A 27,485-nucleotide genomic window follows, 5' to 3' on the forward strand; every position below is an offset into this window, starting at 1 on the left:
GAGTTTCTCCAGCATTTTGTGTCTACCAAACTAAACTAATCAATCAAACAGACATGCAAACCAATAGGAAACAGATATACAGATCTTGTTCAGGTAGATTGGATTAGTTTAAAGACAATAGACAATAGACAACAGGTGCAGGAGTAGGCCATTCGAGCCTAGCACTGCCATTCAATGTGATCATGGCTGATCATCCCCAATTAGTACCCTATTCCTGCCTCCTCCCCATATCCCCTGACTCAGCTTTTTAAGAGCCCTATCTAGCTCTCTCTTGAACGCATCCATAGAACCTGCCTCCACCGCCCTCTGAGGCTGAGAATTCCACAGACTCACAACTTCCTCGTCTACGTTTGGATTGATACTAGACTAAGTGGGACCCGTTGGGTCCCATGTTCACACAGGAGGGCTGGTCCCCCAATGCAATATTCCACCTCTCCACCAATTCCAATATTGGTGGCCAGTGGGGGGGGCAGTTTCGGTAGTGCTAGTATGGGTATTGTGGGCTGAAGGGACTGGCATCTAGAGGGCTAGTATGGACATTGTGGGCCAAATGGATTATTGGGGAGACAGCTCAGTCACACAAGCCTGATGTGCTGGCAGCTCACTCACGACTGGTGGGTGAGCAGTTGACATGGCTATTCCTTGAAATTCCATTTCAAGCAGGGTGCCAGGCCACCAAATTCAAGTGCAGTTTCTTACCACTTCAAGCAGGGTGCAGGACCACCAAACTCAAGTGTCGTTCCCTACCACTTCAAGCAGGGTGCAGGGCCACCAAACTCAAGTGCAGTTTCCTACCACTCCAAGCAGGGTGCAAGGCCACCAAACTCAAATGCAGTTTCATGCCACTTCAAGCAGGGTGCAAGGCCACAAAATGCTGTTGCTGTTTAATGCCATTTCAAGCAGGGTGCAAGGCCACCAAATTCAAGCAGGGTGCAAGGCCACCAAATTCAGGTGCAGTTTACTACCACTTCAAGCAGGGTGCAAGGCCACCGATTTCAAGTGCAGTTTCCTACCACTTCAAGCAGGGTGCAAGGCCATCGAATACAATTGCAGTTGCATACCACTTCAAGCAGGGTGCAGGGCCACCAAACTCAAGTGCAGTTTCCTACCACTTCAAGCAGGGCCACCAAACTCAAGTGCAGTTTCATACCATTTCAAGCAGGGTGCAAGGCCACCAAATTCAAATGCAGCTTCATACCACTTCTAGCAGGGTGCAGGACCACCAAACTCAAGTGCAGTTTCCTACCACTCCAAGCAGGGTGCAGGGCCACCAAACTCAAATGCAGTTCCATGCCACTTCAAGCAGGGTGCAAGGGCACCAAATTCAAGTGCAGGTTCATACCACTTCAAGCAGGGTGCAAGGCAACCAAATTGAAGTGCAGTTTCATACCATTTCAAGCAGGGTTCAAGACCACTAAATTCAAATGCAGTTTCATACCATTTCATGCAGGGTGCAAGGCCACCACATTCAAATGCAGTTTCATACCATTTCAAGCAGGGTGAAACCACCATAAAACCACACAAAACAACACACTCACAGTTCAGTAGACATTCAGTGTGTTCAGATGACTCACAGCTGAGACAGAGTCGTGACCTCTCCCTCCCTCATCTTGCAGAGACTGAGCCACACACACACGTCCGGGTTTTATAATACCTACTCCTCCCACCGGAAGGGGTGTGGTTCTCATGGTGTGATTGACAGCAGAGAGATTCTCAACATTTTTTTAAACACTTTTATTTTTCATTGATGGGAAGAATCCACTGCACCTGATGAGCGGAGGGGGACTGAGTAAGATGGCCAAAAATCACAGCCGTAAGTGGTAGCGCTTTATCTAAAATCAATATACAGTGCAAACAGGAAGTTGTCCAGTTACCACCACCAACAACCTCCATTTTCAGTGCAGCATTTCAAAGCAGTTATCGCCACCATCAACCTCCATTTGCAGTGCACCATTTCAAAGCAGTTACCACCACCAACAACTTCCATTTGCCGTGCAGCATTTCAAAGCAGTTACCACCACCAACAACCTCCATTTGCAGTGCAGCATTTCAAAGCAGTTACCACCACCAACTACCATTTTCAGTGCAGCATTTCACATTTTCATTTTCAAACCACATTAAGGGCACTCACAGTTGAGCAGACTAGTGTTCAGTGTTATTCACAGCTCAGAGAGACGTGACCCTCTCGCTTCCTCCATCTTGCAGAGACTGAGTGAGGCACAACACTTCCGAGTTTTATAGTCCCTCTCCCCTCCCACCATTCAGGGGCAGCAGAGAGAATGTCAACATGTTTTAAACATTAATAACTCTTTTATTTTTCATCGATGGGAAAATCCTCTTGTCCTGCACAGCAGAGGGGGACTCTGAGTAAGATGGCCAAAAATCACAGCAATAAATGGCAGTGTTTTTTCCAAAATCACAAAACAGAAAAACAGGAAGTGGTCAAGATCTTACTTTTAGTAATATAGATAATGTTTAGTGTCGAGATTGTGGGCTGAAGGACCTGTTCCTGTGCCGTCCTATCTTATGTTCTAGGTACTAGGTTGACATGAAGCATGGCATTTCAGATTGGCACAGTGTTTTAGCGGCAGAGTCGCTGCCTTACAGCGCTTACAGCGCAAGAAACCAGGTTCAATCCCGACAACGGGTGCTGTCTGTACGGAGTCTGTACCTTCTCTCCGTGGATTTTCTCTGAGATATTTGGTTTCTTCCCACACTACAAAGACATACAGGTGTGTAGGTTAATTGACTTGGTGTAAGTGTAAATTGTCCCTAGTGTGTGTAGGATAGTGTTAATGTGCAGGGATCGCTGGTCGGTATGTACTCGGTGGGCCGAAGGGACTGTTTCTGCACTGTATCTGATTACTAAAAAAATGACTATAGGTCTAAATACCCTTTAATCCTTTAATGTTAATTAAAAATAAGATAATGAAAATTGCTCCCTTCTCCCATTTTTAAAATAAGATTATTCAAAGAGTAGAAAGTGCAATTCACCTTGCCTTTTATGCAATATTATTGAAATTTCTCTGCTCCAAATATATTAAATACATAAACGAATGACTATCAACAAATGATTTTATAATCATGGGGACATAAATTCTATATAAAAGACAAATTATTCCCAGTAATTACATCAGTAATGATAAGGTTCATGAACTCTGAGAGAATCTCTGTCAACAGAGATAACATTCTCCCTCTATCATGTTGTAGCAAGTGTCCCAAAACCGATCTTTCTTATATAATATATGTAAAACTCCCTCAAATACAAATGCTGTTATGATTTGAAAAGCTTATTTATTTAATTATTACTTTTAAAGTGGTGATTAAATCTCTACATCAAAAAATATCTCATTGCTAATGAGCAGATTTTATGTAACTCGAATACCTATATATTTATAATTACATTGTGTAAAAGTAATGATTCACTGAGTATAAGTGTTAAAGATAATTTACTTCAGCACTTATTCTATAAAACATACATCAGCAATGGGGAACATATAATAATCAGTCATAGAATCATAGAGCACAGAATCAGGCCCTTCAGTCCATTATGTCTATAGTGACCATTGAGACCAATTCACTGGATGTTTTCATAATCATAATCATAATCATAATCATACTCTACTAACCAAGTATGTTATACAACATACAAGGAATTTGATTTGCCATACAGTCATACCATTAAAAAGCAACAAAACTCACAAAATCCATTTTAACGTAAACATCCACCTCAGTGGCTCCTCCACATTCCTCACTGAGATGGAAGGCAAAAAATAAGTTCAATCTTTTCCCACTATGTTCTCACGTGGTTGTTGGCCTCGAGCTTCCGTTGACGGGATGATCGTGGCTCCCGTAGCCAGCGGTTGGGCCCTCCATGTCGGGCGATCAAGCTCCTGCATCGGGGGGATATCAGCTCCCACTGCCGGACGATCGACCCCGGGTCGGGCTTGTCGAACCTTCTGCAACTTTGGAGCTTCCCGACACGGTCTCTACATTCAAGAGAGAGATAGATTTAGCTCTTAGGGCTAACGGAATCAAGGGATATGGGAAAAAGCAGGAACTTGATACTGATTTTGGATGATCAGCCATGATCATATTGAATGGCAGTGGCTCAAAGGGCCGAATGGCCTACTCCTGCAACTATTTTCTATGTTTCTATGTTTCTATGAGTACCCATCAAAACTAATCTGATTTTCCTGCTCTTGGTACAATTCCTCTGCTACCTCAACTGTGTATTCCGGATTCCAACCACCCTCTGGTTGAATGAACCACCCCCTCGATCCCTAAACACTACTCCCTGGTGCCATGCCATTCATTACGCACGTCCAAGTCTGTGTTAAATACAGTAAGTGGATCTTCACATATATAGTCAGGACCTGACCGTCTGGTCATAAATCAACAATAGCTTCTTCTCCTGGCCCTAGCTTGACCTGTCTTAGACTTGCCCTTTTGATAAAAGGAGCCTCATAAAACATTTTTCTGTGACGGGGCCCAATGAATTGAAGCAGGACCTCAACCTGGAACATCACGCATCCTTCTGCCTCCACAGATATTGCATCACCAGCTGAGTTCCTCTAGTCATCTGTGTTTTGTTCCAGTTGAATGATGCCTGGTACTCAATTTTCGACACCGGGTGCCCGGGGCAGTTGCTACATCATGCTGGCTTCAGAAAGAAGACTGATTCAGCTTGTAGGAAAAGGCCATTGAGTTAAAATCTCTTGGGTCTCATGCTGCCAAGGTGAGTAAAGGGGCTGTCCCACTACGGCGACCTAATCTGCGAGTTTTGGAGTGTTCCCTTGACGCAGACACGCAGCATGGTCGACACATGCTCCTCGGAGGTCCTATGAGGTCACTGGAACTCTCCTTCATGCTCGAGGGAAGTTCCCGCATACTCGTAGCCTCAGCTAGGTCAGGGAATATTTTTCAGCATGTCGAAAAAATTTCCGCGAGTAAAAATTAGTGGGAATGGTTCTTTTTAACTCGTAGTGAAGTGGAGTGGAGTCGCTATGTAGTTACAGGCAGTCGAGGGCAGCTGTAGGCAATCTCCTTCGCTGACCGGGCATTTTGATTGGCTCATTGGAGTTTTCAGGACCAAGGAAAACCGACTGGTCGGTAAAATGCCTGCTAAACTTTATTATAAGTTGGCTGACTTCTTAAAAGTGTCTCCACTCCTTCTTCCCTCCCATTCTCTCCCTTTCTCTCCCTTTCTATCCCCTTCTCTCCTCTTCTCTCCCCCCTCTGCGCTCTCTAAAGGGCATACCGTTACTGCGCAGCCATCTTTTACCTTCTTCTTCATCGCTGGTGTGAATTTCAGACAGCGTTCCCCCGCTTTCCATGGCCCCCACCTTTGCGATGTGTTTGTGTATGTGCAGTCGGTCGCTCCAGCTCGCGCTTTCATCGCTGACAGTCGATTCAGCTCGAGGTTTTCCAGGCGAATGCCCTCGAGCTTGTAGGTCGAAGACACTCTTCTGAACTCGCAGATTATGTCGCCGCAGTGGGACAGCCTCTGAAACACGTTGATATGTACTTTTGTAATATTAATATATAGAACATAGCACATGGAACAGTATTGTACAAGAACAGACCCAAAGGCAAACAATGCCTTTGCCATTAAAACAGATTGGACTATTACTATTAATATGTGGGGGTGAAGGAAAGAGCGTTCACGTCGCTGCCCTGTTTCCACCGATCTTTCCACCACCACGCACAAGAAGCACAAGAAGCGACAAGACAGACACCATTGTATGCAGATGCCGAGAGGTGTGTTCAGCTCTGGCTGAACAACTTCTAATCCTGTGTGTGGACTCGATAAGAAGAAGAATTAATATGGCAGTTTTACGTCTAATTTTAGCTGGAGAGCCAGTTCCCTATTCCCTATTCTCAATTAATTGATCTGCCTGCCTGTACATCAGCTACAGCCGGTTCACCTTTTATTTGTTTTTTGGCATAGATGGCATGTTTAGTTTAGTTTAGTTTAGTTTAGAGATACAGTGCGGAAACAGGCCCTTCGTGTCCTGTCCACATTAACCAGCGATCCCCGCACATTAATACTATCCTAGGGACAATTTTTTACTTTTTAACACACCAAGCCAAATTACCTACAAACCTTTGCGTCTTTGGAGTGTGGGAGGAAACCGAAGATCTTGGAGAAAACCCACGCGGTCACAGGGAGAACCTGCAAACTCCGTACAGTCAGCACCCGCAGTCGGGATCGAACCCGGGTCTCCAGTGCTGTAAGTGCCGTAAGGCAACAACTCTACAGCTGCACCACTATGTCACCTTTCTGTAAGGTTGTCTGTGACAACAATCTGTAAGGTTGTATTTGATAACCATCTCAACTTGCTCTGAATTGCATCAACCGGACAGTAATTTGCTCACCACTGTAGCAACCATTACAGCTCAATGTCATTCCTCCACTTTTCCCTCCTCATATAACTCCACAGCTGTGGACATCAGGCTGCGGGCTCCTTTATATAAACATTGAATAGATGTCCTGCAGAAAGCAGGGACAGGAGATTCTGACTATTTCCTGTCGGTTATGGTGTAAGACATGATTTGGCCCAAACAGCTGTTTGAGACATTGGCTATATCATCCAGCACAGTCAACACTTTGTAGATTTCATTTCCCTCTTACGTTCTCCACAGGAAAAAATGGCAGCAGCTATAGGGCAACCTTTGGCATTGTGGGGCGGCACGGTGGCAGCAGTAGAGTTGCTGCCCTAGAGAGACCCGGGTTTGATTCTGACTGTGGGTACAGTCTGTGTGGAGTTTGCACGTTCTCCCCATGACTGCATGGGTTTTCTCTGGATGCTTGTTTCCTCCCACATTCCAAAGACATACAGGTTTACAGGTTAATGGGCTTTGGTAAAAATAGTAAATTATCACGAGTGTGTGTAGGATAGTGTTAGTGTGCGGGGCTCGCTGGTCTGAACGGACTAGGTGGGCCGAAGGGCCTGTTTCCACAACATATCTCTAAACTAAAACTAAACCAAAAACAAGTTTAAGCTATTTTTCTCTCCAAAACTAGCTCCGCTTACAAAATACCACAAATTGGGATTGTTTCAGCTAAATCTTTCCCGCTGATTTAAATCAAGAGATTGTTGATGTTGGTTACAAAAACAGAGAGTAAAAATGCGGGAGTAACTCAACATGGCCTGCAGCATCTCTGGAGAACATGGATAAGGTAGCATTTCGGGTTGGGACCATTCTTCTGACTGATTGTAGTAGGGGAGAGAAAGCTGGAAGTGAGGTCAAAGTGAAGGACAAAGCCTGGCAAGTGAAACGTGGATACAGGTGAGGGTGGGGAGGGGGGAGGGGGGATTGCAGATGGTTGGACAGAGGCTAGAGATGAAAAGACAAAAGTGTGGGATAAGGATTGAAGAGGTGTAAAACGTGAAGCCAGAGGAAGGAATAGGATGGGAGAGGGGATGCTACCTCTTGGGTAAGATACAACCCAACAGCATACCAATTCTCCAATTTTAGATAGCTAATCTGCACACCCAACTCATCTTTTCCCCTCCATTCCCCTTTTCCCCCCTTTTTCCCATATGCCCCACCTGGATGTGCACTAATATCATCTTCCCCTGTCCCCTGCCATCAATATGCATCCTCATTTGTTAGGTCTAAGTTCCACATATCAAGGAAAATGCATTCTTAACTGCCTCATATCTTGAAAGCTCTCTTCCCCCTTTCTCCACAAACCCATGATAACCATGAAAAACACAATATCTTTATGGTTACTTGCCCGCAGAGACTGGGCATTACAACCCTGAAACTTTGCCACAATTCAGTAAGATTCTGAGATGATATCACTCTTCAACAGTGACCCGTTCAATACTCCAGTGAATGCTTTCTATGACAAATGAAATGTAAACTACTTCTTTGATTGATCAATATTAGCCTTTGCCCAAATCTCGTTGCTGGAGGACGTTTACATCTCCTTTTAAGACTGAGATCTACAGCCCTGTCTTCAGTTTAGTACTTTGAGCCTGCGAATAGTTAAAATATGCAATGATATAATTACCGCACATGGAAAGCCAAGTTGCCAATTGTTTAGCAGGCAGGATTTACAAGCGTGTGGGTAAGCATGTGGCCTGGATGTGGGACGGAGCTGGGGAAATGGGCAATGCATCAGGGGACTGGCTCCAATCTGCCCACTTCCACAATTCACCCAAGAACCCAAGGCTACACGAAGCACGACCACACTGGGAGAAGAGAGGCAGGTTGGCAGTCTCAATGGGCCAGAACTTGCTGCCAGCAGGAAGAAGCCACCCCCTCGCCTCTACTGTCGAGTTGGAAAAGTACTGGAAGTACTAGCATACATTTTTGCAGATCCGCTGACATGAAATTGTTGTTGAAGTGCCTCCCCTGATTCCAAATGGCTTTGTACAAAACTCGGATGGACAAAAATCCGCCCGTCCATACAAACTGACTGAATGATCGTTGACAGCTGACAAAGCCAGACATCATTCCTCAACCCATTGGCTCCCAAAACATGACAGGTCTTTGAATATATCTAAATATCCATGAAATTCCAAAGTTATTGAAAGTTAATTAGTATTTGATTTCGCAAAATAATGAACATACAAAAGTTGAAAATTTTCTTGATATTGTTTGCCAACACATCTAAGCAATGAGAAATTTCAAAGCAAATGTCAGTGATTCAAGTAAGTGTCAATCACCTTCTCTTTCAGGACCACACAACAAGCAGGATTCCTATAGGGCCTGTCCCACTTGAGCATCATTTGCGCATCATGCAGATGGCGGGCGAAGATTTTATACATCCCAAAATCCTGGGGCGCCGCGTCGCGCCTCATCACGCACCATGCATGTGTAATGCACACCATGCGCGCATCACATGCGCGTCACAACACGCGCATCGTGCGTCGTGAGGCGTAAATGATGTCACGTAAATGACGCACAAATTACGCCCAAGTGGGACAGGCCCTTATATCTGCATCACAGCTGGGGAGGCAGCAGGCTTGTGCCATGGCACCGAACACAGTATTAGAGTTCAAGGTCAGAGCACAACTGGGAAATCACCAGCAAAACCTGGTCAACACGTTCTGGACTCCTGCATTTCTGAGGGGTTTTACAGGTGGTCAGTTCTGTGTCAACTCATGTAGGTTTTGCACCAACATCACTCAATTAGTGTGGAGCACCAACATATAACCATATAACCATATAACAATTACAACACGGAAACAGGCCATCTCGGCCCTACAAGTCCATGCCGAACAAAATTTTTTTTTTTTTTTTTTTTTTCCCTTAGTCCCACCTGCCTGCACTCATACCATAACCCTCCATTCCCTTCTCATCCATATGCCTATCCAATTTATTTTTAAATGATACCAATGAACCTGCCTCCACCACTTCCACTGGAAGCTCATTCCACACCGCTACCACTCTCTGAGTAAAGAAGTTCCCCCTCATATTACCCCTAAACTTGTGTCCCTTAATTCTGAAGTCATGTCCTCTTGTTTGAATCTTCCCTATTCTCAAAGGGAAAAGCTTGTCCACATCAACTCTGTCTATCCCTCTCATCATTTTAAAGACCTCTATCAGGTCCCCCCTTAACCTTCTGCGCTCCAGAGAATAAAGACCTAACTTATTCAACCTATCTTTGTAACTTAGTTGTTGAAACCCAGGCAACATTTTAGTAAATCTCCTCTGTACTCTCTCTATTTTGTTGACATCCTTCCTATAATTGGGCGACCAAAATTGTACACCATACTCCAGATTTGGTCTCACCAATGCCTTGTACAATTTTAACATTACATCCCAGCTTCTATACTCAATGCTCTGATTTATAAAGGCTAGCATACCAAAAGCTTTCTTTACCACCCTATCTATATGAGATTCCACCTTCAATGAACTATGCACGGTTATACCCAGATCCCTCTGTTCAACTGTATTCTTCAATTCCCTACCATTTACCATGTACGTCCTATTTTGATTTGTCCTGCCAAGGTGTAGCACCTCACATTTATCAGCATTAAACTCCATCTGCCATCTTTCAGCCCATTTTTCCAAATGGCCTAAATCACTCTATAGACTTTGGAAATCCTCTTCATTATCCACAACACCCCCTATCTTGGTATCATCTGCATACTTACTAATCCAATTTACCACACCTTCATCCAGATCATTGATGTACATGACAAACAACAAAGGACCCAACACAGATCCCTGAGGCACCCCACTAGTCACCTGCCTCCAACCCGATAAACAGCCATCCACCATTACCCTCTGGCTTCTCCCATTCAGCCACTGTTGAATCCATCTTGCTATTCCTGCATTTATACCCAACAGTTGAACCTTCTTAACCAACCTTCCATGAGGAACCTTGTCAAAGGCCTTACTAAAGTCCATATAGACAACATCCACTGCTTTACCCTCGTCAATTTCCCTAGTAACCTCTTCAAAAAATTCAAGAAGATTAATCAAACATGACCTTCCAGGCACAAATCCATGTTGACTGTTCCTAATCAGACCCTGTTTATCTAGATGCTTATATATATTATCTCTAAGTATCTTTTCCATTAATTTTCCCACCACTGAAGTCAAACTAACAGGTCTATAATTGCTAGGTTTACTCTTAGAACCTTTTTTAAACAATGGAACAACATGCGCAGTATGCCAATCCTCGGGGACTATTCCCGTTTCTAATGACATTTGAAATATTTCTGTCATAGCCCCAGCTATTTCTACACTAACTTCCCTCAATGTCCTAGGGAATATCCTGTCTGGACCTGGAGACTTATCCACTTTTATATTTTTCAAAAGTGTCAGTACTTCTTTTACTTTGAACCTCATAGTATCCATAGCTACTCTACTAGTTTCCCTTACCTCACATAATTCAATATCCTTCTCCTTGGTGAATACCGAAGAAAAAAAAATGTTCAATATCTCCCCCATCTCTTTTGGCTCTGCAGATAGCTGTCCACTCTGTCTCTCCAATGGACCAATTTTATCCCTCGTTATCCTTTTGCTATTAATATAGCTGTAGAAACCCTTTGGATTTACATCACTCAACAGAGCCTTGGCAAAATAACAATACAGTAGTTATACAATACAATACCGTTTATTTGTCATTTGAACCTCACATGAAGTTCAAACGAAATTTGGTTTCTGCAGTCATGCAAGAGAAAAGAACCAAGACCCACACCAACACAATTTACACAAACATCCATCACAGTGAATCTCCTCCTCACTGTGATGGAATGCAAAGTCTTGTCTCTCCCCTGCTCGCCATTCCTCTCCCGGAGTCAAAGTCAAAGCCCCTGGCGGGCGCTAGCAAGTCCCACGGCCACTTAAAGCCACGCCAGAAGATGTAAGGCCCTGCCCCGGGTCTTGGTGTTGGAGCCCCCAGCAGGCGTTAGCAAGTCCGCGGCCATTTAAAGCCGCGCTGGGCGATGTAAGGCCCCGCTCCAAGTCACTCTCAATCCTGCAATTCGAGCGGGAGAAGTCGCCGTTGCCGGTGCCCCACAAAGCGGTCTCCCACCGGGGACCCATGAGCTCCCGTGTCGCCATCCACCAGAGTCAGGTCGCAGCAGCGTGCCACCACAGCTCTCCACGCTCCGAAGCCGGCCAGCTCCACGATGGTAGCTCCGCAGCTCCGCAGGCTCCGTGACTTGAGCTGTCATTCCGGTTGGAGGTCGCTCCACTGTGCAAGGCCCCAACGGCAAAGGAGACCCGAAAGAGAAAAGGTCGGGTCCCCGTGCAGGGAAGAGATCTAAAAGTTTCCCCCACCCACCCCCCGCCCCCCACACATACACAGTCAAAAACCCACCACAAACTTTACACTCTACAGGACAATAAAATAAAAAAAGACAGACGGACTGCAGAGGCCGCTGCGACGTCAGTCGCGCCGCCAACCCTGGCCAGAAAATGAGATAATCCCCTGTATTCAGACATATTTGTATAACTTTTGGGTGAATACGTTTAGTCATAGTCAAAGAACATGGAAATAGTGCCCTGTGGCCCATTGAGTCTCAGCTGATTATAAAGCATCTATTTACATTAACCCTACGCTCATAAATGAATGAATGAATGAATGAATGAATGCATAAGTTTATGAATGAATGAATATTGGCCAAGTATTCACATTCAAGGAATTTGCCTTGGTGCTCCACCTGCAAGTGACAACATGACGTACAGTGACAGTTAGGAATGACACATAAAAGATTAAACATTAATAATAAAACATTATCGAGTAAACATGTAAATTAAATAAAATACCAGAGCAAAAGGAGGCTACAGATTTTTGGTTATTGAGTAGAGCTACTACTCATGGAAAAAAGCTGTTTTTCTGTCTGGCTTTTTGACAGTCCGGAATTGCCTTCCAGAGGGAAGTGATTCAAAGCATTTGTGGCCTGGGTGAGAGGGGTCAGAGATGTTCTTACCCACTCGCTTCCAGGCCCTTGCAGTGTACAGTTCATCAATGGAGGGAAGGATGCAGCCAATAAAATTCTCAGCTGATCGGACGATTCACTGCAGCCTCTGGGTGCCGTTCTTGGTGGCTGAGCCAAACCAGACCATGATGGAGAAGGTGAGAACAGACTCTACGATGGCAGTATAAAATTGGACCATCATAACCTGAGGTAGATTGTGCTTCCACAGCTGCCGCTGGAAGTACATCCTCTGTTGTGCCTTTTTGACTGTAGAGTCGATGGTGGCCCCCTATTTAAGGTCTTTGGAGATGATGGTTCCCAGGAACTTAAAAGATTCCACAGATGTGACTGTGGTGTTGTTGATGGTGAGTGGGGTGAGGGGAGGGGGAGCCCTCCAAAAAGTCGACAATCAATTCCACTGTCTTAAGAGCATTGAGCTCCAGGTTGTTGCAACAACACCAGGACGCCAGCTGTGACACTTCTGTCTGTTGGCAGCTTCCTCCCCATCCTGGATCAGTCCAATCAGGGTTGTGTCATTCGCAAACTTGAGAAGCTTGACAGAGGAGTCAGTGGAGGTGCAGTCTTTGGTGTAGAGAGAGTAGAGGAGAGGGGAGAGTACACAGCCTTGCGGTGCTCCTATGCTGAGGGTTTGTGGTTCCGAGATGTGCTTTCCCAGCGTCACATGTTGCTTCCTGTCTGTCAGGAATTGATTTGATTTGATTTGATTTAATTTATTGTCATTGTCTTCAATTAAGAGACAACAAAATTCTTTTTCCCTTAGTCATACAAAATTATTATTTTTTTAAACACAAAAACGCAGAACACAATAGTCCACAACACAAACATCCCCACAGCGGCACCAAAGTTCCCCACTGTGAGGGAAGGAACCAAAGTCCAGTCAATCTCCTCAATGATGTTCCTCAATGTTCACCCGTGGACGGGACCTCCCGAGCACCCCGTAATCGCCGCCATGGGCGTCTGGATGTTCAGGCCCTCTCGCCGGGAATGATGGAACCCCAACGTCGAACGGGAGAACATCCTCAGTGACCTGGACCTCTGAATCGCCACCTTCCACCGGAATCTGCGGCTCCCGATGTCCACAGGCCACGCTGGGTGGAGATTTGCACTGGCGACCCCCGGCAAAGGGTCCCAGGACTCCACGATGTTAAAGTCAGCGCCGCCCGCGTTGGGAGCTCTGCACACACAGCTCCGCGATGTTGGAGCAGCGTCCCAACACTGCGGAGCTCCAAGCAGCGATCCCAGGTAAGGCCTCGCCCACTCCGTGACGTAACAAGCGCAGCGCCACAGCTGCTGAATCTCTGGTCCGGTCCCAGCAGGAAAGGCCACGCCAATCCAGTTGGTGGGGGGGGCCAGGACGTGACTTCGATAATAGCCACTTCCTCACCAGGAAGCGACTGAAGGACGGTTCCCCCCTTGCCCTACCTGCTTCCCCCCACATAAAATACTGAAAAAAACAAAAAAAGACACACTCTAAACGCTGTAAACACTCTAAACATAAAAACACAAATAAAAAAAGACAACCAGACCGTGGGCGGAGGTAGCTAGCAACAGCGCCACCGGTGGTCCAGATGGTGATCCACCGACAAAGGGGTTCAGGCACAGTCAAGTCAAGTCACATTTATTTATATAGCACGTTTAAAAAACACCTCTCGTTGGCCAAAGTGCTTTGCATTAGTTATAAGAATAGTATAAACAAACAACATACATATATACATATAGCCCTCGCTCAGAGGACGTCAAGAAAGGCTTGGGAGTATAGATAAGTTTTTAGTCTTGACTTAAAGGAGTCGATGGAGGGGGCAGTTCTGATGGAAGGGGGATGCTGTTCCACAGTCTAGGAGCTGCAAACGCAAAGGCGTAGTCGCTCCTAAGCTTATGCCTAGATGGCCGGATGTTCCGTAACCCCAAGTCGGCCGATCTGAGGGACCTGGAGGTGGTGTGGTGCGTGAGAAGGTTTTTAATGGAAGTGGGGGAAAACCCATTGAGGGCTTTGGAGATAGAGGAGGATCTTGAAATTTATACGGAACCGCACAGGGAGCCAGTGGAGAGAGGCCAGGATCGGGGTGATGTGGTCCCTTTTTCGGGTGCCTGTCAGGAGTCTCGCTGCGGTGTTTTGGACCAGTTTTAGGCAAGACAGGAATATTGACTTATGCCAGTGTAGAGGGAGTTGCAGTAATCTAGGCGGGAGGAGATAAGTGTGTGGATGATCTTTTCGAGGTCATCAAACTGGAGGAATTGTTTTATTTTAGCTATCATCTGAAGCTGGAAGAAGCTAGCTTTTACCACGGCATTGACTTGTTTGTCAAATTTCAGTGCTGAGTCAACTCGAAAAGTTTGGAGTGTAGTAGCTCTGGCACAATGGTGTTGAATGCAGAGCTAAAATCAACAAACAAAATCCCCGCATAGGTCCCCTGGCGGTCTAGGTGCTGGAGGATGAAGTGCAGGCCCAGGTTGACTGCGTCATCCACAGATCTATTGGCCCGATATGCAAACTGCATGTTCGTGATATTTTTCAGCTTGGCCAGCACAAGCCTTTCTAGGGTCTTCATGACTACAGAGGTCAGTGCAACAGGCCTGTAGTCATTATGACCAGTAATCCTTGCCTTTTTGGGAACAGGAACAATAGTGGAGCCTTTGAAGCAGGCAGGGCAGTACAGTACAGGCAGTACAGTACATCGTAATTTATTCCCACCAGATACCCATCAGCTTCCCCCCTCACCCCTCCACAGATTCTACCACTCATCCACACCTTAGGGACATGTTACAGTTGCCAGTTAACCTGGCAATCTCACATCTTTGGGATGTTGAGGGAAGGAGGAGCACCTGGAGGATACTCATGTAGTCACAGCGGGAATGAGCAAACGCAACCCAAACTGTGTCGGCGGTTAGGATCAAACCCTGGTTGCTCGAGCTGTGAGGGGCAGCTTCATAGCTCAACCGCTGTGTTCCTATTTATTTACAAATCTTGTGAAGTGAGGTTGCTTTGGAGATATTTGTACCCTTCCGAACGTTAACCCCTGTGCATGTGTACCGGCATCTTGCATGCATGTGTGGCAGCATCTTGCAAGCCTCTGTACCAGCATCTTACATGCATGTGCACCTGCATCTTACACATACGTGTGCCAGCAATTTACATGCTTGTGTGCTGGCATCTTACACACATGTGCGCCAGCATCTAACACGCATGTGCGCTGGCATTTTATATACATGTCTGCTGGCATCTTACACTAACACTCATCAATCACACCACCAGCAGGCTACATGGGGGAATGTGTGGTTTGCATGGAATCCAAAACACTGATTTTACTTAGGAGTCAAGTGAGTGACTACGTGAAGAACCCCGCCAGGACGCATGCATGTCATATCGCTACACGCATTGCAACGAGTCACAGCAGGGGGAACGACGTTCCCCTAGCGGCAAAATTTGAAAGCCGGGAACAGCAGGGAAGAAGACTCTGCGTTCCTTCCACTTACCTTTTAGGTGGAGACATGGACCGGATCCATGAAGGCTGCGGGGAAGCTGGCGGGGGAGAACCGCGGAGTTGCGGGCAGCCGGCAGCAGCAGCAAACGGCATGCCGATCTCCCGTAATGGGAACAGCTGTGCCCGACTTCGCTCCCAACTTCGCTCCCACGCCAGCCCCGGTCGGTCGGGAGAGGTAAGCATACAGAGAGTCGTTGACTCCAAGGAGTCCGACTCTGAATAGCTGCGAGCGGCCAGTGCCCGTGCGCACTGGGGGTTGGTTGGAGCGGCTTTAGGAGCAGCCGCGAGTGGCCAGTGCCCGAGCGCATGGGAGCCAGTTGGAGCAGCTGGGAGCGGGAATCCAAGCAGTCGCGAGCGACCAGTGCCCGTGTGCATGGGGGTCGGTTGGAGCGGCTGCAGGAGGTAGCGGCTGCAGGAGGTACAAAGCAGCCGCGAGCGGCCAGTGCCCGAGAGCACGGGAGCCGGTTGGAGCGGCTGCAGGATGGGGCAACAGCAGCCGGGAGTGGCCTATGCCCGAGAGCATAAGAGCCAGTTGGAACGGCTGCTGGAGGAAATATCCCAAAGTGGCAGGAGATGGAGGCTAGCCACAGTGGGCAGATAGTAAGCCCCACAGCAGTACCTCTTGTAGGGCTACACAGTGTTTCTTACTCATCAAAGGGGAACACTGAGAGTCAATCCTTGGAGTGGCTGCAGGAACTGGAGCAGGAGCAGCCTCAGGAGGAACGGCTTCAGGAGCAGCCGCGATGGCCAGTGACCATGTATGTGCATTGGAGCCGGTTGGGTGCCCGAGAGCATCGGGGCCCGCTAGAGCAGCTGTTGGAGCAGGTAAGTGGCAGCTCCATGAGATGGAGACTAGTCACAGAGGGGCAGCTAGTAAGTTCTACAGCAGTACCGCTTGTAGGGCTGCACAGTGTTCTCCCTCATCAGAGGGGAGTATAGGGGGTCAATTTTGGGCTGCACTTGAACAGAGGAGCAGAACATACCCCCAGTACACATAGGGTGCAGAAAACCTATTGGAAGACACTTACCATCAGGGAACTGCAAAACCTGAATGTTCCCAGTATCAACCTAAACATGGTAGGGCAGGGAATTGAAATGAAAGAAAGTTCTAGTCCTAACAGCGGGACAGGATCGGCCGCACTATACACAAAAGACATCACTCTAGATCACCAGGATGCACTGGCCTTATATGCTAACCTGGAACCTCACAACCTCCAATATTAAAATTTGGAGGCATCTTATCTTAACAGGGAAAGAACTTCACATAGAGGGAACTGGGGCACATTAAGGAACGTCTTAAAATCTACTTCCTGGGAAATGCGCTAACCCTCATCACAGACGCCGGCACCTCAACGACCACGGAGGATGCCGAAATAGTAACAAACCTACTTATAGTAACCATGGAGGAAGGTGGGTTTGACTCCTTACGAGGTTGGTGGGAGATAACAGATCTATCTGTATGCATAGAATTATTTCTATCATCACTTAAATTTCAGATGTATAGGGGTATACCTTAGAATTATTCATTCCATTATCCTCCAGTTCAGCATGTACCATACTGAATGTTCACGCTTACAGGAATAGAAACAAACTTAAGCGCATACTGAACTACAGTGCCCATATAAATAGGAGTTATGGAGGACATCCAACACGAATCACAGGAATTTGTGTCCTAAATATCCTTATCATAATATAGAGGTGGTTACCACTTCATCTTAGTTTTGACTAATTTGAATACTTTGTACATTATATTCATTACAGATGGGAACCTTTGGTGCAACAAAGGTATTGATCCTAGGGTACTACATAGCAAGCATCGTATTAAAATATGCTTGCTATGTAGTACTCATTGGAGGTGCCCACAGATGTATTTAACACAACAAATCGCCTGCGGTTCACCGTTAACACAGTTCACATGGCAGTGACTTTGCCGTAAGGAAGGGTACAGCCTTAATGGATGCTTGCAGGGAACAAAACCATCCACCAGATTGGTAGTAGAATATTGGCATTAGGGGCTGTGTGCCAGCCACATGATATCGTGACCTTTACATAATCAAATTACTGAGCGTCACTCAATAATTTATGGGGGGGTCATTCTGACAGACTATTGAAGCAACCAACAGAGGCCACTATGGTACAAAAATGGTGGAACATACATTAGGCTTGTTCCTAACCAAATATTAACAGGTACCCGTCTATGGAACCACATACTGATGGGCCTTGGATTGGGATGCTACTAATCCCATCTCCAGCTGTGCGGGAGATGGAATGCACAGGAGGCATCACTATTAACGTTGGGCATATATACCTGGGGAAGTGAGTGTAGCCATGGCTTTAAGTCATATTGTTTTGGGTTATATCACCAGTATGTTAGACTACAAATTGCAACACCACCGAGGTAGCATATGTCAACCATATGGGTAGAAACATATCGACACCATGTGACTAGCTGGCCAAAACTATTTGTGAATTGAATTAATTAAATTGAATCCTTTATTGTCATTCAGACCTTTCGGTCTGAACAAAATGTTGTTGCCTGCAGCCATACATGTAATATAACAACACACATTAAACACAAAATGGGCATCCACCACAGTGAGTTCACCAAACACCTCCTCACTGTGATGGAGGCTAAAGTCTTAGAGTTACTGTCTCTATTAATCTGAATTAATAGCGTATCCAGATAGAGATTTGGATACCAGCTACCAACTACCAGGGAAACTGACTTTAGTGGCAGACATCATGTCACGCTAGTCTAAAAACACTGTATGGATGTTGGATAAAATATGTATTGCTGGAACAGCACGGTATGGAACACCAAATAACAACCTATTCACATCCATGCTCTTACCAGTTATCAACTTATGTTCTTGGGAGCCAGAACCTGGGGCAGTGGTTCAGATGTATCTTCGCTGATTGGGGGATCATTTATGCATCCCTCCCTTTGCCTCATCAGTCGGGTATTTAGGAAGAAACAATAGACTCCACGTCTCAAATTTTGATAATACCTGATTGCCCTACGCAACCATGGGTCCGGGTGATATCAACATGGGTCAGAACCATACATCACCATCTATCATAGACCTAACTTACTGGTTCTTCCCGCTCTAGGGGAGTTACCCATGTCACTATTACATATCAACCTATTTATTTTAGAGTTGAAAGCACCTCTTCTACACCTGGGACTGACGGACCAAATGCGGAATTATTTCAGCGGGTCACAGACAGTCCACCCAAACATCAGTACTTGGTATCATCTAGGTACGGGAAGTACTGCCACAACTATAATCATCACCCACAGATCTATGAACATCCCGTCTGTTCTGGAATTCCTGGCAAGCCGCCATTACGATGAGAGGCTCAGTCATAGTGCCATCTACTGCACCAGAAGTGCTCTGTCAACATACATGTCGAAGGTACAGAACCGCACTCTGTTGGGACACACCCTGGTAACCAAACTCATGAGGGGCATTTTAAAATTAATCCTCAAGAACCAGGTACTCCCAAATATGGGATGTGAGCATTGTACTGACCATGTTAAGAAACTGGTCTCCAGCTACAGCTCTGTCCCTACGGAAACTGACTATAACAACAGTCATGCTGATGGTCCTGGTCACGGCACAAAGGGTCCAGTCACTACAGAAAATAAGGTTGGACAACATGATTAATTCATCTGGAATTTAATTTTCACATCAATGTAATAGTCATAAGGAACAGACATGGGTCAGCAGGCCTAAAAAACAGAATTCAGGGCCTACCCGACAGATGATCGTCTCTGTATTGTAACACACTTACTATTATATATGGAGTATACTAAGATCATCAGAGGGAAAAAATGTCACTTTAATCAGCTACTAACAGCCACTCAAACAGTGAAAGTCCAGACCATCTATAGATGACCAAAACAAGTCCTAAATAGGCTGGAGTGGACACTAGCATTTCAAATCTCACTCCACCAGGGCTACAGCTACATTGGCTGCTATGAAGTTGGAAGTACCAATGGACTAATCCTCAAGACAGCAGGATGGTCAATGGAGGAAACTTTCCAACGACTTTATAACAAACCAGTCATTGAACCTGGAACATTTGCAGAAACAACTTTAAGTTCTGTATATAATTTACCCCAGAAATAGGGGCAATAATTAGTGTTAATATTTTTACTATTGGGTTTCAATATCGTATTGATGTCTAATGATGTTAACTTTATTCTCCCCAAAAATCAAGGCAGATGTGATGCATGGACTCGTTCCATGGCATGAAATCACAGAGCTTTAAAATCTTCACGTAGTCATTCATGTGACTCTGAAGTAAAATAGTAAGATTAAACGAGAACTTACCAGTTTGAAGTTTGATCTTTATTTTATGAGGAGTAACGTTGAGGGAATACGTGCCCTCCGCTCCCACCCTTGATCATATCTTGAAGTGGTATCTCTTCTCTAATCTTACTATGTTTAGTCATTACAGTTATCTGTGATTTCACACCGCTGCTTTGAAGAATGACACGCATGCGTCCTGGCGGGATTCTTCACGCAGTCCCTCAACGTTTAATCTTACTATTCTGGTGTATAAACATAAAACAATTGTGGTATAACCATAGGCAACCCACAGGCCCTGCTGCTTGGTGATGAGGGAACATGTATAAAATCTGACTGATGAAAGCTGGGAGAAACCAAAGATCGAAGGCCAGGATCATTTGATGAATCCCACGTAATCGCCAGGTTAAATGTATCACCACCAAGCTGTAGTTCTATTCTCTCATCACAGATCTGGTCAGAGCCATTGCAGCCAATGCCCCAGAATAGGTGTGGGTGTGATGTGCTCTGCACTACATTGCTTGGCACAGGAGCTGAGGGACCTGGACATGGGAGGCAGAATTGCCGCACAATTCCAAGGATCGGGGAGTTGATATTGGAGACTGAGACCAATGTCGTCAGTGCAAGCCCCTCCTGTCCCAGTTGTCCACATTGCTGCATTAGGGTTGCCTGAATGTCCCCAATCAATGAGCTATGCATTTCATTTCTCATTTTCAACCTTTTTCCATTCAGGTTAATGATCGGATTAAATTGAATTGAGCCATATCAGATACATGGGGTGTGCCTGACATAAAACAGAGGAGTCCGAAATAAAGTGCCTTCCTTAACACAAGACCACTAGGCAGTACCTCTGGGCAAAGTGCTGGGTCCAGGTTTCGGATGGCATCCATGGTGGAATTTGCTTCCTTCACTTTCCCACTCCAACTGGTTCACCTTGCACATTTGTGACGTCCTTCTTTAAACCGGAGATCCAATCGAGTCATATTTCCCGTCATCCTGGGTGCAATGTGGACCGGAAGACTGGGATTGTATATTTTTGCCTTGTATATATTTGAGCCATTTACTTCCTGAACATTCATTGAAGTCTACAGTGCTTCACCCTATATAACCCATCCCCACAAATCACCAACAAAAATATCCTGGCCCAAGTGTTTACTGCTTTCTTTGAATTACATTTTACGTTTATGTTGGTCATTCTAATATAAATATTGCAGTGGTAAAGTGTTTGCCACTATGACAAATTTTACTATGAAAACATTTTGCTGAATGTGACCAATGAAACTAAGCTAAGTGGGCTCAGGGACATTGAATAATCTAAACATTTCCAAAATCATATAAATAAAACTATTCCCTTCGTTCGTACAACACTTTGGCAACAGGTCGATTCTGACATTAACAGAATGACTGATTTAAATATAGAACTTGTTTTTTTCACAGATCAGCATAAGCATCTTCTGGTATCTGGTTTAGCCCTGGACTTTTCTAACCATCTGTTCCCAAACACACTTTCCGTATTCAGTTTTGTAAGACGTTAACCACTTCACTTCTGTATTGTGCCATTAGTCTATGAAACTTTCTTTTCAGTTTCAAAGATTTAGAATATGTTGCTTTGTCATTTGTACAGCATTGATAGCCACGGACGAGGTTTCAGACAAGTGCATCAACAACAAAAGGTAGAACGGGTGTCAAAGGTAATGGAGAGAAGGCAAGAACATGGGATTAGCAGGCAGAGATCAGCCATGATTGAATGGCAGAGTGGACTCGATGGGCCGAATGGCCTAATTCTACTCCTATAACATGTGAACTAGTGAACGAAAGGTGCAAGTGCTTAGTGGGTCAGCTAGAGTCCATGGAAAAAGATTTATCGTTTCAGGCAGAACATCCCTTGTTTCCAGCATTTTCGATTATGGCTTCTTTATGCATCAGCGAATCCTTAACATCCATGCCTCTTCTTGTACCAGGTTGGTCAGGAACTTGATGGTGACCAGATGCTACGAGGAAAGCATATGAATTCTGGACCCAGCATTTTGCCCAGAGACAGAACTCAGTTGTCTTGCGATAAGGAACGCACTTTAATTCTGACTCCCCAGTTTTATGACAATCTGATCTTGTGTATCTGATATGGCCGCATTCAATTTAATCCGATCATTGACCTGAATGGAAAGGTAAGTGAGAGAATTATTTTAATCTATTTTCATCTTCGTCTTGGTGGAACCAGTCTGTTGCTGAAGGTGCTCCTCAGGTTGATCAGTGTGTCATGGAGTGGGAGAGCTGCATTGTCCAAGATGCTCCACAGTTACAGAAGAGCATCCTTCCCTCCAAGACCACCTCCCATGAATCCAAATCCACCCCCAGGACAGAGCTAGCCTTCCTGATCAGGGTCCCGACCTGAAACGTCACCTATCCATTTTCTCCAGAGATGCTGCCTGACCCATTGAGTTGCTCCAGCATTTTATGTCTATCTTAAACTATCATCAGTATTGTCCAAGGCCAGTTCTTTACCGTCAACAGGCTGAGGCATATTCTTTAATTATGGGCTGCTTCACGGGACAGCTATAGCAGTGAGGTCTGGAGTCTATGCTATCCCTCAGGGACACAGAGGTATAAAGCAGGCCTGGGGGTCACGTGGGGTGCAAATGCGAGTTACAGTCCTGCTTGAGTACAAATGAGTATCCGATGTTGAAGGATATTAAGGAAGAGATCTGCAGGAAAATTGCAATGATGTTCATAAACTGTACATAAATCTTCATCTTGCATATGGTGTGCACAGCCTAAAGTTGTAGGTCAACTTGGTCTATTTGATATATTTGTTTGTGCACGTCAGGTTGATTGCATTAGTCGAAACAGTGTGGACCACATGACGGTTGCAATCTCCCACCCCTGTACATTAATGATAATGAGATATGAAATATCTAAATATAGACTGGGAGATCAAAAATAAAATTGCCAGATGCTGGTGAGTTTCCGAAGTCTGTTTGAAGAGAACTTCTCTGATCAGTATGCTTCAGGCTGAACAAGAAAGGTGATTAAGAGTTTAGTTTAGTTGAGTTTAGAGACACACCGCAAAAACAGGGCCTTCGGCCCACAGAGTCCATGCTAACCAGCACGCTACACACACTAGGGCCAAGTTCCAAATTTTTACCAAGCCAATTAACTTACAAATCTGTACATCTTTGGAGTGTGGGACATAACCGGAGATCCCGGAGAAAACCCACGCAGATCACGGGAAGAACGTACAAACTCAGTACAGACAGCACCGATAGTCAGGATCGAACCTGAGTCTCTGGCGCTCTAGGCGCTGTAAGGCAGCAACTCTACTGCTGCGCCACCGAGCTGCCCAGTGTTTATCTGTCATATGTACCAAAAACAGAACAATGACATTCTTACTTGCAGAGCAAATCATGTCTATAAATGCATAACACACCTAACACACTATACAAAAGAAAGTTCAAGAAATGTTGAAAAAAAACAATATTGGTGCAAACAAAGACCTGAGGTCTCTAATGTACCCAGGACTGTTCAATGATTAGTTGGTGTTGGTAGCGTTCAAGAGCGTGATAGTTGTTGGGAAGAGGTACATCCTGAACCTGGAGGTCACAGTTTTCCTATACCTTCTTAGCAATGACAAGAGTGAAATGAGAGAATGGCCAAGGTGGTGAGGGTGCTTGATGATGGTCCTTACTTAGGCAGCACCTCCTATAGATTATTTCAATGGTGGGGAGGTCAGGCAGTACTTGTGACCTACTGGGCTGTGTGCACCACTATTAGCAATCTCCTTAATTCCAGGGCGTTTAAGTTACTGAACCAAGCTGTGATGCAACCAGTTAATATGATCTCTACTGTACACATGGAGATGTTCAAGAGAATATTCGCCAACATCCCAAATCTCCTCAATCTTCTCAGGAAATGGAGGCATTGATGGGCTTTCTTTATGATTGCATCAATGTGCAGGCCCCAGGACAGATCAGGGGAACTTAAAGTTATTGACTCTCTCCACCACTGACCCATCTATGAAGACAGGTTTCTGGATCCTTGACCTTCCTCTCCTGAGGTCAACAATCAGCAGTTTGGACTTACTGATATTGAGAGCAAGGTTGTCGTTCTGACACCATTCAATCAGGTGATCGATCTCCCTCCTATAATCTGACATAATTACCCCTAATTCATCCAACAACGGTAGTGTCATTGATGAACTTAAAGATGGAATTGGAACTGTGCCTGGGATGCACAGTTATGGGTGTGGAGTGAGTAGAGTAGGGGACTGAACACACAGCCTTGAGGTGAATCTGTGCTCATGATTATCAAGGAGGAAGTGTTGCTATAAAATTTGTACCAATTGCAGTCTGCTGATGATGAAGTGGAGGATCTAGATGCAAAATAATGCACAGTCCCAGTGCCAAGAGTTTAGTAACAAGTTTGGAGGGGATGATGGTGTTCAACTTAGTTCTGAGGAATAGGCAGGCCAAGTCGAACGCATTGATGGGGGAAAATGAGGGGGACAGTCATCATAATATATTGACTTTCAGAGCAGCCGTGGAATAGGATAAAGTTCGCTTCTGGATACAGATACCAATATTAGTCTGAAGAAGGGTCCTGACCCGAACCATCTTTAGTCAGAAGGTGGTGAATCTGTGGAATTCTTTGCCACAGAAGACTATGGAGGCCAAGTCAATAGATATTTTAAGGCAGAGATAGATAGATTTGTGATTAATATGGGTGTCCAAGGTTATGGGGAGAAAGCAGGAGAATGGGGTTCGGAGGGAGAGATGGATCAGCCATGATTGAATGGCAGGGTAGACTTGATGGGCCGAATGGCCAAATTCTACTCCTATTCCTTATGACTTTATGAACCGCATGATCACCTATCCTTTTCTTCCAGAGATCCTGTCTGACCCGCTGAATTATTTCAGCACTTTGTGTCCAATTTTATAACTGCTATTATCAATAATCTCGGAATGGATGTAGCCTGGATAAATTGGAATGAAAATTTGGCAGGAAAATTGTACTTGAGCAATGGGAGAGCATTAATGAAAGAATGTTTTTGCAAATTAATAAGTCCATTCCTCTGGGGGTGGAGAGGACACAAAAGACAGAGCTGGATGAACATAAAATATAGATATTGGAAATAGAGTAGGAAAGAAAGAGCATATGAAATTTAAAGATGGAATTGGAACTTGCCTGGCTACAGAGTTATGGGCATACAGTGAGTAGAGCAGAGGACAAATTATATGACAAATGGCAGGTTCTTAACACAAGTGAGAAACAAGTTGATTATAGGAACTTCAGATGAGAAATATAAAAATGGCAAAGAGAGTGGGTGAGGAAAGAGTGTCACAGCTAAGTGACAGACTGAGTAGTACATCAGTCATCACAAAAGAAGGAGTGGAAGATTGCAACCTTCATGTGGTCCGCCCTGTTTCGACTAATGCAATCAACTTGACGTGCACAAACGGAAGATCAAATAGAACAAGTTGTCCAACAACTTTAGGCTGTGCACGCCACATGAAAGAAGAAGATCACAAAATAAGAAACTACTGCTAAATTGCAGCAATGGAAGCTGTAATTATGATTCTGGAAAGACAATAATTTGACAAGGTAGTGACTCGTCCAGTTGCTTGTTAAAATGAACCAATAATTTGTCCCAGATGAAGGATGGTCCCTAGGGTGCTGAGGGAATTAAGGGAGGAAGTATCACCGAGTTGCTCCAGCACTGAGTCTTTTTTTTAATAAACCAGCATCTGCAGTTCCTTGTTTCTACAATTCTAGGAAGTCTCACTTGCTGGACTCTATGCTTTTCCCAAGTGCTGCTCAACCTGGAGAGTGTTGGTTGTTGAGCTAAGAGAGAACAGTAGGCATCAAGTGGGAGAAAAATGCATGCAGTTTGTAGTCAGTAATAAGGGCTTCTAGGAATGCTCCCTTCTGCAAATAGATTTGTTTTGGCATCTCTGGCAAGACAGCCTCTGGTGAGGCAGTTGGAGAAGAGCTGTCTGTAAGGTATGGTTCTATGTGGATGTCAGCGTGCTGCATAACCACTTTGAGGGATAGCACTCCCAGGTCAGACACCACTTCCCACATATACATCTGGATGAATTTGCAAGGTCAACTGTGCTGGGAGCAACTTTGACCCATTAAATACGGTGCTGCTGCTGTCACCAGCTGGTCTGTGCAGTTTCATTCTTAATGCATTTTATCATAACAGTGTTGAGATAACCGAATGTCCAATTCATAAGGCAGATGAGAATCAATTTCAATGCTGCCATTCAGACCAGACTGGGCAAGGACAAGAGATTTAATTTGCTCCAAAACATAAAATACTCAGGCGACTTCTTCCAACAATCCAGTAATTTCTTAGTCACTGGTACTGACAGGAGTTCTTTTCAGTTCCAGTTTACTTAATTCACTGAATTTAAATGCCCCGTGTGAAATTTGAACTTTATATTGCTAATCTACATCTCAGAATTACCATTCCAGTAATTTGAGTCCTCAAATTGATCATTGTTCAAAATCAAAAGAATCAAATCAAAGACTTAAGGGCCTGTCCCACTTTCACAACCTAATTCACGACCTCTGCCGAGTTTGCCCTTGACTCATACTTGCAGAATGGTCGTCACGAGGTCGAGGGAGGCCATAGGAGGTCGGAGATAGGTGGTAGCAGGCCATGATGCTAGTCGTAGGTACTCATGGCATCAAGTAGGTCGGGCCGTTTTATCTAGCATGATGAATAACGTCCACGAGTAAAAAAGGTTGTGATTAGGTCGTGAAAGTGGGACAGGTCCTTTAAGATGACGGAAAAAAATGTAAACTTCTGCACAGATCTTTGATACTCAATGTCAAAAGAATTAGATCAATATTCCTCCTTGGTGTTTCTGGTGTACGTGTTGGATCCAGGCTATAGTTAAGAACAGCTTGTATAAATCTAATCCAACAAACACAAATAACCATAAAATCTACTCTGACAAATACACCCTCAACAATGCACTCATGGAGGCAGATCTCCTCCTAATACTTTATGGAATCCTTGTTTCTTTAAATAATATTATTGTTAAAACTTGGTTGGCTATCCAAGCTGGGGCCCAAAATGTTCTTAACCCGATTCAGTTTGTTTTAAAGTTTACAAAATATACTTTGATCAATAGAGAGAGTAGTTGGAAGCTTATACAAGAAAATCTTGATCCGAGGCAGACTTCTAATTTAGTCCACATGAGGCCAGATTGTTCTGATAACACACCACACCTTCCATTGACCCTGTTACTGTCCTAAATATTTGCAGCTGCATG

Source organism: Leucoraja erinacea, chromosome 4, assembly GCF_028641065.1.
Source record: "Leucoraja erinacea ecotype New England chromosome 4, Leri_hhj_1, whole genome shotgun sequence".
In the NCBI taxonomy this organism is placed as follows: Eukaryota; Metazoa; Chordata; class Chondrichthyes; order Rajiformes; family Rajidae; genus Leucoraja; species Leucoraja erinaceus.